This window comes from Triticum urartu, chromosome 3, assembly GCF_003073215.2.
Source record: "Triticum urartu cultivar G1812 chromosome 3, Tu2.1, whole genome shotgun sequence".
Classification (NCBI taxonomy): Eukaryota; Viridiplantae; Streptophyta; class Magnoliopsida; order Poales; family Poaceae; genus Triticum; species Triticum urartu.
Genome location: NC_053024.1, coordinates 592,704,139 through 592,710,664, shown reverse-complemented (window position 1 = coordinate 592,710,664; position 6,526 = coordinate 592,704,139).

Below are 6,526 nucleotides of genomic sequence, written 5' to 3'. Positions count from 1 at the left end.
TAAGATAAAACAAGATAATATTGTGATATCCCAACAAAATATCCATGTTCCAACATGGAACAAACTCCAATCTTCACCTGCAACTAACAACGCTATAAGAGGGGCTGAGCAAGCGGTAACATAGCCAAACAACGGTTTGCTAGGACAAGGTGGGTTAGAGGCTTGGATTAACAATATGGGAGGCATGATAAGCAAGTGGTAGGTATCGCAGCATAGGCATAGCAAAAGAGCGAGCATCTAGCAAGCAAAGATAGAAGTGATTTCGAGGGTATGGTCATCTTGCCTGCAAAGTTCTCCAAGAAGACGAAGGCTTGAACCTCGTAAGCGTACTCAACGGGCTCCTCGATCATGTACTCGTCTCCCGGCTCCACCCAAGCAAGAACAACAAGCAAAAGGAACACAATCAACCACGTGCAAGGCTCAAGCAACATGATGCAAAACATGGTATGATATGCGGGATGTGATATGTGATGCATATGCAAGATTTGGAAAGGAACAATAGAACCTGGCCTCAACTTGGAATTCCAAGAGTGTCACTGGAAAGAGGAGTTGATTTTGGTCGAGATCGAAATAAAGATCATCGGAATCGGATGCACGGTTTGGAAATGACAAGCAAAACAAATATGGCACCGGTCTGCGATAAACAGCAAGTAGCCTCCTAAATGCATCAAGATAAATAAGCTACTGCACTCAAATATGGCAACAAAATACATGGCAGGGATCCACTCATAATGCTTGACAAAAGATGAACACCGAGCTACGGCTAATTCACTCAATAGCATGTTCAAGCAAGCATGGCAAAAGTGCAATTGATATCAGGTTACAGACTTAGGGAAAATAACAACATGTCAGGAATTTAACATCAGGAAGCAATGTTTAGAGAACGATAACTACATGATAATGGAACATATCATGGCAAAGCAAGGCATGGCATGAAGCTACTCAAAGCATAAAACAAAAGTCCCTTACTGACCATAAGCCAAAAGGGATCGGAAAATACAATTGCAAGCATGTGAACATAGCAAAGACTTAAACAGATTCAGACTTAGTGAAAAATTGGAGCATGGCAAAACAGATAACGAGTAGGCATGTTTACGATCTTGATGCACTCACTACGAGGCATTGCATGATAAACTAAGCGTACCCCCAGCAAATAGACATGGCAAGAACAACAACATAGCATGCATGGATCAACACCAACAAGCTCGGCAAAATTGCTAAACATGTTAACAATCTGCGAGGAACATTTTATAGAAAAAGTAGAGCTCGCTTGACTCAAGCTAGGGTGCTCCATAATTGCAACAAAGACATGGATGGACAGAGCACAACATTATCTACAAAATATCCTTACTGATCATTCTCTAAAAGGCACAGATCACTTGGAAACAACATGAACACATGGCATAAAAATAATGACAGGGCAAGGACTTAGTGAAATTCTAAGTCCCTGAAATCAGCATCATTGAGTAAGCTACTTTGCATGCTTGTGCTAGTCACCACAGAGTTTACAAAAATACATGGCATACACCCCTGTAAAGATGGCATGGCATACTTCAAAACTCATGAAGAGCTCAGGATCATAGCAGGCACACATTAATCATGGCAAAAATGACAAAAGTGCATTTGCTAAAACAGATCTAAAACTATCATCACATAGCCCTCTTCCAACAACATTTCGGGCATCAAGATGAGCTCAAATGAAAATGATGCAATGAGATGAAATGATGTACTCGTCGAGACGAACATTTTAATATGCTACATGGACGAATCGGAGCAACGGTTATGAAGTTATGATGCGATGAAATATGCATAAAATTACTGGGATCTGGGGACTTAGAAGAATTTCGACCTCTCGAGGAAAGTCAATGGGACGGAGGCGAACGGGACGGAGCGGTCCAGGCGTGGACGTGGCGCCGTTTGGATGGATGAGCGGGTGGATCTCATCCACCCGCGGTGGATCTCATCCACCCGCGGTGGATCCGGCCGGTGCGGGGCTCCGGCGAGGAGAGCGGCGACTCCGGCGATGGCGGCGGCCGGAGAAGAGCGCGGGGCGGTGCATGGGGCCGGCGACGAGCCGTGGCGGCACGGGGCGGCAGGAGGAGGCCGGCGACGAGCCATGGCGGCGCGGGGCGGCGGGAGGAGGCCGGCGACAAGGGTAGGTGGCGGCGGGGCGAGGTCGCGGGTGGAATGGCACGGCGGCGCGGCGAGCAGGTCTGGCGACCGCGGGCGAAGGCGGCCGGCGGGGTTCGGGCGGGGCGCCCGCGAAGCGCGGCGGCGAGATGGGCCGGGAGGGCCTCGCCCGGGCCCCGGCGGGCTTCGGCGGGTGGAGGGAGGCGCGGATAAGGTGGCGCGTCAGGATTGGCGCGGGAGGTGGCGGCGGGTGACGTGGCAGGCCCTTTTGGCCGGAGTGAGGTGGAGGGTGCAGCGGACATGTCCGGCCGGCGCGGGAGGAATTGTCCGGCGGCGCGCGGAGGAGGAGGTTAGGGTTTCATCTGCGCGAAAATTCCGGGAGGGACACATATTTATAGGTAGAGGGAGCTAGGAGAGTCCAAATGAGGTGCAGTTTTTGGCCACGCGATCGTGATCGAATGATCTAGATGATGGCAGGGGTTTAGGTGGGTTTGTGGCCACTTTGGAGGGGTGTTGGGCTGCAACACACATGAGGCCTTTTCAGTCCCTCGGTTAACCGTTGGAGTATCAAAGGAAGTCCAAATGGTACGAAACTTGACAGGCGGTCTACCGGTAGTAAACCAAGGCCGCATGACAAGTCTCGGTCCAATCCGAAAACGTTTACACCCGCACATGAAAAGAGGTAGAAAGGGACACCGGGTGACATAGGAGCGCCGGATTGCAAAATAGACAACGGGGAAAATGCTTGGATGCATGAGACGAACATGTATGCAAATGTGATGCACATGATGACATGATAGGAGATGCATGACCCGCAAGAAAAAGACAAGGCAACAACAGCGAATAACTAGAAGACACCTGGCACATCGGTCTCGAGGCGTTATAACACTCCACCACTATGAGAGGATCTCGTCCCGAGATCTAGAATGGCACTGGAGGGAAAACTGAAGAGAAAGAGAAGAGGTAAAACTAAGTTGCTTCTTTGACCAATGAGTGAGACCAAAGAACCTTGAGAGGTTGAACAAATAGAAAGAAAGAATGCAACAAAGAAGAACAAAGTTGAAAACACTCCGGTAGGGAAGAGGAACAAGGAAGAACAAATTCGTATAGCACTCCGGTTGAAAAGAGATGCAAGACTTGATAAAATGAAAGATCTTGAGCAAAGGGACACAACACTCCGGTTAAATGGATAAACCAAGAAAAGAACACAATCCTGACAAGAACAAGAAGAAGGTTTGAAGAGAGCAGCAACACAATGCCTCCGGAACAAAAGTAAGAATGGTATGGAATGAACGAAGGGAAGCACGATCTTGAGAGAGCACGCTTACAACAAATGCTAGAACGGAGTTGTTGGAAAACCAACAGCGAAAACAATAATCTTGATATGGTCTTATGGAATACACCTCAAAATTATGAGGTGACAACCTGCCACTGACGGAAAAAAGATTGGATTGATAAGAACAAGGAGACGAGAAACTATTTCACCGGGAGGATAAAAGAAGAACTTGGGTCCTTTATGAGAACCATAATTGCAACAAACATTAGGGAAGGCTTTAGCTGAAAAATAACCCAATATAACTCCAACGAAGAGGTTGATGGATTTAAAATATCTCAATCTTGACAAACATGGGAATCATGAAACACAAACTCAAATTATCAAGAATGACATAATACCACCTCAACAGACAAGCGTGAAAGGATTGCACTCCGGATTGCAAGATGAAGAATACTTGAGCTCCTCTGAAAAGAATCTCGATGAACACTTCGAGAAGGAATTACGTCCTTGATGAACCAACATGTAGAGCCTCCATGAATAACTCCGGTAAACAAAAGGATAATGAGAAGATAGAGAAGTTGAAAACACAAGGTGAAATCTCGTAATGATTTAGATGGATCTCCGTGATAAAATAATTGAGAGAGCTTTAAACTCCGGAAAAGAAAGATGAATCAAGTGAAACTGAGAATTTGATGAACCTCTGAAATAAGGAATTGAATTTACTCGATGAAACAAGAATAAGAATTATGTTATGCTTATCCTTCACCAATTCAAATTGATGACAAGCAATGGATTTGGCATACTACTTATTCTCGTAGAAAGGATTAAGAGGGATATGGAGCAAACTTAAGACGGTCTTCAACGATCCACCGGTAGGATTGAAAACAACGAATACATTGATATGATAACAACGGAAGAGAATCCTGGAAGAAACACCATAAGAATTGAAAATGAACGAAGAAAAGAGATGAATCACCGGTAAGAATTAGAGAAAGAATGAGGATACTTGAGGGGATTTAGATACAACTAAAATGAAGAGATCATGAGCTGATTAGAGAATATTGAATGATGCACCGGTAAGATTTGGAGAATGATAGCTGAAAGCTGAGAATGAACAAGTCTTCTGAAATGATGGGCTTCGGAGAATCAAACTGAAAAGAATCTTGAATAGCTCCGGATGGGTGAAAAGAATTCTCACAATCGAATACAATGATGAGGCAATACGCTAGAACCATGAATCTTGAAAAGAAAAGAGCAAGATTTAGAGGAACTCTTCTTCGGTCTTCAAATGTGAGAATGACGATGAGAAACACTACCATGAATTGTTGAGACACTCCGGAATGAAGAATGGAAAGGTTGAGCCAGCGGTGAAAAGAATTTGAAAGATCTTGGAGAAAGACATTTGACTGATGATAAATCATTCTTACGTCAAACTTTGAAAATAATTTAGGACAGCTCCAGGAAAATTAGAAGAGTCAGGTAAGATCCTGGGAAAAGACCTGTGGGTTAGGGCCCACTCAAAAGAAACACCGTAGAATGATTTAAAAGAGAGAAAGCACTATTGAATTAAATGGCTAGAATGAGATAACAATCTCGAAAGAGCTTGAAAGGATTACGAAAGCAGAGTGGAAACACGGATCTTCAAGATATCTTGAATACTCCGGAACAATTGAATAACAAGCGGGGACGATTAAGAGGTGCACCGGCATAAGTAAGCATTTGAAACGATAAAAGGATATGGTCGACAAATCTTGACTTGATTCCACCGGAGATGAAAAGAATGAAGAATGATGAACTTGAGGCTCCGTTAGAATCTTCATGAGCATCACCGGATAAGAACATTCAAAGATAAGAATGAAGAGTCTTCACATGAATAGAATGGATACTTTATTAAGATATATGAGTCCTTGAAGAAAAAGGGGTGGGTGGGCGGAAAAAACAAAGGCAACTTGGAGACGGATGAAACAAACAACATTGAGAAGACTTGACTTGATCTTGCGGATGTTGAAATGATAGGATCATCTTGAAGAGAATCACACTGGTTGAATGGAATTGACATGACAAACTCGATGATCGAGAAGGATTAGTATCACATAAGAACATGAGAACACCGGTTAGGGAAGGTATGGAATCAACATTTGACTTCGAAGCAACTCGAATACCACAACTCAAAACAAAACAAAGGATTGGCTTGCAGAATAAGCCGGAACAAACATATGATAGAGATTTCGTCCGAAGTTTTCTTGGTGGGGCCTACACGGGCTCGATCATACAGCACCATCATGTACAAGGCAGTGCACATGACATATGAAGCGTCCCCGAGTCAGCATAGCCAAGGACTCTTTAAGACACAACGAGACCACTATAAAACCAACCGTGGATAGGCGGACCACTAGACGTCGAACCCCAATTTCATATCATACATCTGTGGGAAAGATATCCTACGAGCTACTTGAAATCCCACTTATAAACTCCCAAAATTTTCCGGTTATGCAATCAGGTGTTGGGGATACAGGGGAAGCATAATATCTCACCCAAAACTAGCAAATCCTACATCCAGCAGTATCCATCCTTCAACACATAACCAAGAAACCTTCGGAAATCGTTTACCTCAACCTTCGAAAAGCATCCGTTATACGAGTTATGGCAATACTCCCGAACTCCCGCCCCAGTACTGGGTGGCGTCGAGGTTATCTCACCAACAACTGCATAAAAGAGATTTTCGATGTCGGCGAAACTCAGGTATTCCAGAATTGCAATGATAAAATTGTGACGACAACACCTCGGAGCTCAACTCCCCGGGACACTGCCACAACCCCTAAATGTCAGGAGGCACCAAGAACAATGTTCTCGTCACAAAACCATCGGAACAATTCCAAGATACCCGCGTGATCCTAAAATTTTGTTTAGTGAAATTTGAGAAGAGAAGAGTCAAAACTCTATGTCAGGATGCCTCACCAGAGCGACGAAGGGACTGAGGAGTAAAAAAAATCCTACTCTCCGATATATATAATCCTAAATGACTCAAAACATTTTTCTAGACTCAACAACGCCAATGATTCGATCAAGCAGGGGGCTCCTAAGTCAGGGAAGGCTCTGATTACCAACTTGTAACACCCT